This window comes from Equus quagga, chromosome 3 (assembly GCF_021613505.1).
Source record: "Equus quagga isolate Etosha38 chromosome 3, UCLA_HA_Equagga_1.0, whole genome shotgun sequence".
Taxonomy (NCBI): Eukaryota; Metazoa; Chordata; class Mammalia; order Perissodactyla; family Equidae; genus Equus; species Equus quagga.
Window position 1 is genome coordinate 18,204,912 of NC_060269.1, and position 3,445 is coordinate 18,208,356.

The window sequence follows — 3,445 nt, forward strand, 5'->3', positions numbered from 1 at the left end:
CTATTTGTCTGCTGGGTCCACCCAAAGTTACTCAAAAAGACATGGGATTATCTGGCTCAGCCAAAACATTTTATGACATAAAATTTCTGAAAATGGAATAGACACAAATGCCTATTTTGAAGAAATAGCTTTAGTAAAGTGTGTTTATCAAAAATAAGTCCATATATTTTTATCATAATTTAAAATGCTCATTTTGTGTGTGGAAATGTAGCGTTTTGGCTTAATAAAGAGATATTATGATTAATAATACACTTTTCATGCCTATTCTCAACAATGATTAAATGTAATACAGTCATGCATCACTTAACAACAGGGATACATTCTGAGAAATACTTTGTCGGGCGAGTTAGGTGATTTCATCATTGTGCAAACATCATAGAGTGCACTTACACAAACCTGGATGGTATAGTCTACTGCACACCTAGGCTATATGGTACTAATCTTATGGAAACACCGGGGTGTATGCAGTCTGTTCTTGACCAAATTGTCGTTATGTGGCACATGACTGTGGATTGTTAGATAAATAGCCGTGAGTGTGGGTAAGTCACTGAGGCACTAAGTCCTTTGGGAGAGAGCAAGATGATCCTTACCACAATTGTTAGAGCAACATCTGACTGCTTAGAGAAATGGACTGAAATTAACCAGCATCTCAGGTTGAAGGACTGTGGTCTAAAAATTGTTGATGTCTGTAACCACGCATTCATAATTGTAATCCTGCTTCTGCCTCAAATGCAATCAGAATCGATTATATGAGGACACACCCACTGTCACCACTCCCTCAGATGTAATGATTGACTGCCTGCACTTGCAAGGGTGTTGTATTGACCAGCAAGCAAACTGGTTCCTCTTCCAGCCAGCGGAAAGTGCAACCATTCTCTGTCGCCAGACTCACTTCTGAGCAGCTGTTTTTTGCTCTGTATCTGGGCCACCTTGATGTCCTCACACTCCTCTTTGCCTTTCTTACGCTTTGAAACCTGATTGCTTTTCTACATTCCCATTCCCAGAACTTTTCTTATTCCAGACAACTGTTATTACCTGATGTGCAATTTTTCCTTGTACCCCTAACTTATCATCATACTGAATGAGTTCAAAATCTCTTGTGTGAAAACCAGTGAATGCTATTGACAAATGCTACTGATCTTAATCAATGGGGTAACAAAATTATCTGGGAAGATTTATAAAAATACACAGGTCTGTTCTCACTTCAGCAGCACATGTACTAAAATTGGAACAATACAGAGAAGATTAGCATGGCCCTTGTGAAGGATGACACATAAATTTGTGAAGCATTCCATATTTTTAAATTTCTAGTTACAAAGTAGATAAGTCAGGGGATGTAATGTACAGCATAGTGATCATAGTTAATAATATATATTGCATTTTTGAAAATTGCTGAGAGTAGATCTTAAAAGATTTCTCATTTTATCATTGCAAGAAATTTTTTTTTTACATATATGGTGATGGGTGTTAACTACACTTATTGTGGTGATCATCGCGCACTGTAAACAAATATTGAATCATTACGTTGTGTACCTGAAAACATATACACCGAAATATAAGGTTATATCTCAATTAAAAAATAGACACAGACCTGGGTCCAACTCCAGTGCACATGGGTAAAAACAGCAAAACTTCATCTCTCTCACATGTCCAAAACCCATTCCGTTCTTTTTGTATATCCTTCCAGGAATATTAAATGAATATTCCAGGATATATTTGCTTTCATTTTCCAAAAATTGGGGTCATACTTTGTTCATGAGGATTGTTCTGTTCAGTACTTTGTTTTTCCCTTTATAACATCTTCTATGGATATCATCTCATTAGATCTGATTTATTGTTTTCCCAACTGCATATTATTTAGGTTTAGATATTTAACCCATATTCCGTTGTGGAAAATTAAATTGTTCTAAAGACCAGGCTTTTATAAATGGTGGTACAACAAATACCTTTGTCTATCTTTACAAACTGTGTTAATATTTTTCTAGTGTAAACTCCTAAAACCGGAGTTTCTGGGTCTAAGAGCTTATGCAAGTTTACGTTGAACAGATCCTGCCAAAGTCGATAGAAGTGTTTAGACTTTATCAACAATATATGACAGTGCCTGCTGCTCCCTGCCATGGCCCAAAATAGGCATCAGCACACTTTTTAATATTTACTAAACTAATAAGAAAATATAGTCTCTAACTGGACTTTTGTTTGTAATTTTTTACTTTTGAGTGTAATTCTTTACTTTTTATTTTCTTTCTGTATTTATAGGCATTTTTATGTAGTTTGTTGTGATTTGTCTGAGCCTACCTTTGATGATTTGACTAATGAGTTGTAGTCTTTCTCTTTATGGATTTGTAACATAATATCACATATTAACCACATTAGTGATTTTTCATGTTTTGCCAATTTCACTTTTCAAAATTTGGATTTATCATTTATGTTTCCAGGCAGATTTTTGCTTTACTTAAAGTAATAATTCTTCAAATAATTTGTTTGGCTTCTGTGTTCTGTGCCATGAAAGAAAAGATCTTAACTTTTCAACAATTCCTCATGGATTCTCATAAGCCTTTTTTTTTTACCCAGTGTTTACACATCTCATCCATCTAGATTTTATTTTGGTTTAATAGATGAATTAGATTTTTTTGAGCATTTGGTTATGAAAATTTTCCAACATACATAAAAGTTTTAAGAATTTTACAGTGAACATCCATATACCCATCACCATGTTTCTACAATTACATTTTAACTAATTTAAGTTACCACACATCTTTCCATCTACCATTTTTGAGATAGATATTTAACTTTACTAGGTAGAAACTTAACACTACAGATATTATTGCTTCTAACTTTGCCATCTTATTATAAGTTACTTTTCATATTTTATCACTGTTGTTTGTTTTCTAACTTTTGCTGGAAGTTCTGTGTGTTTTGTTAACATCTGGCTTTAGAAGGTACACAAATTATACTCTCCCTTCTTCAGAACTATAAATAATGTACCTAAAATTTATGTTTCCCAATTTATCTATTTTCACTAATAAACAACTTTTCACTATGAAAAAGGAGAAAATATGAACACCTATATTCCAACCTACTTCTATTTGTCATCTTTACTCCAAATTTACCTTGTTCATGTTTGTAACATTTCCAAATTCTTTTAACAATTCCCTCCATTGCTTAGTCTTTAATTAGTGGGATTTGGTGCTCACCATCTTCTTCTTTGAAACTTTACTTCTCCATTCCTGAGTTCTTCATTTTTCTTCATTTCTTCATTGGTTGAATATTTCTGCCTACTTTTTTTAAATAGTTTTTCCAAGACTAACTTTTTGGGCTGTAATCTCCGAGTCTGACATGTTTGAGAACATAAAACACATGCCAAATTTCTCTTTCCCAAAACTTTATAGACATATAGTTACACTTTCTTCTACCAGTGAACAAAGCTCTGGGAAGTTGACGTCAG

The 3,445-nt window shown here is 33.8% G+C and overlaps 1 non-coding gene across 1 annotated transcript; it reads left to right on the forward strand.

Moving 5' to 3' along the window:
* The first annotated feature begins 1,195 nt into the window (after window positions 1-1,195).
* Window positions 1,196-1,301, forward strand: LOC124237685 (U6 spliceosomal RNA). The gene has a single exon (XR_006888073.1). It is a non-coding gene; the product is annotated as a U6 spliceosomal RNA (small nuclear RNA).
* The last annotated feature ends 2,144 nt before the right edge of the window (window positions 1,302-3,445 follow it).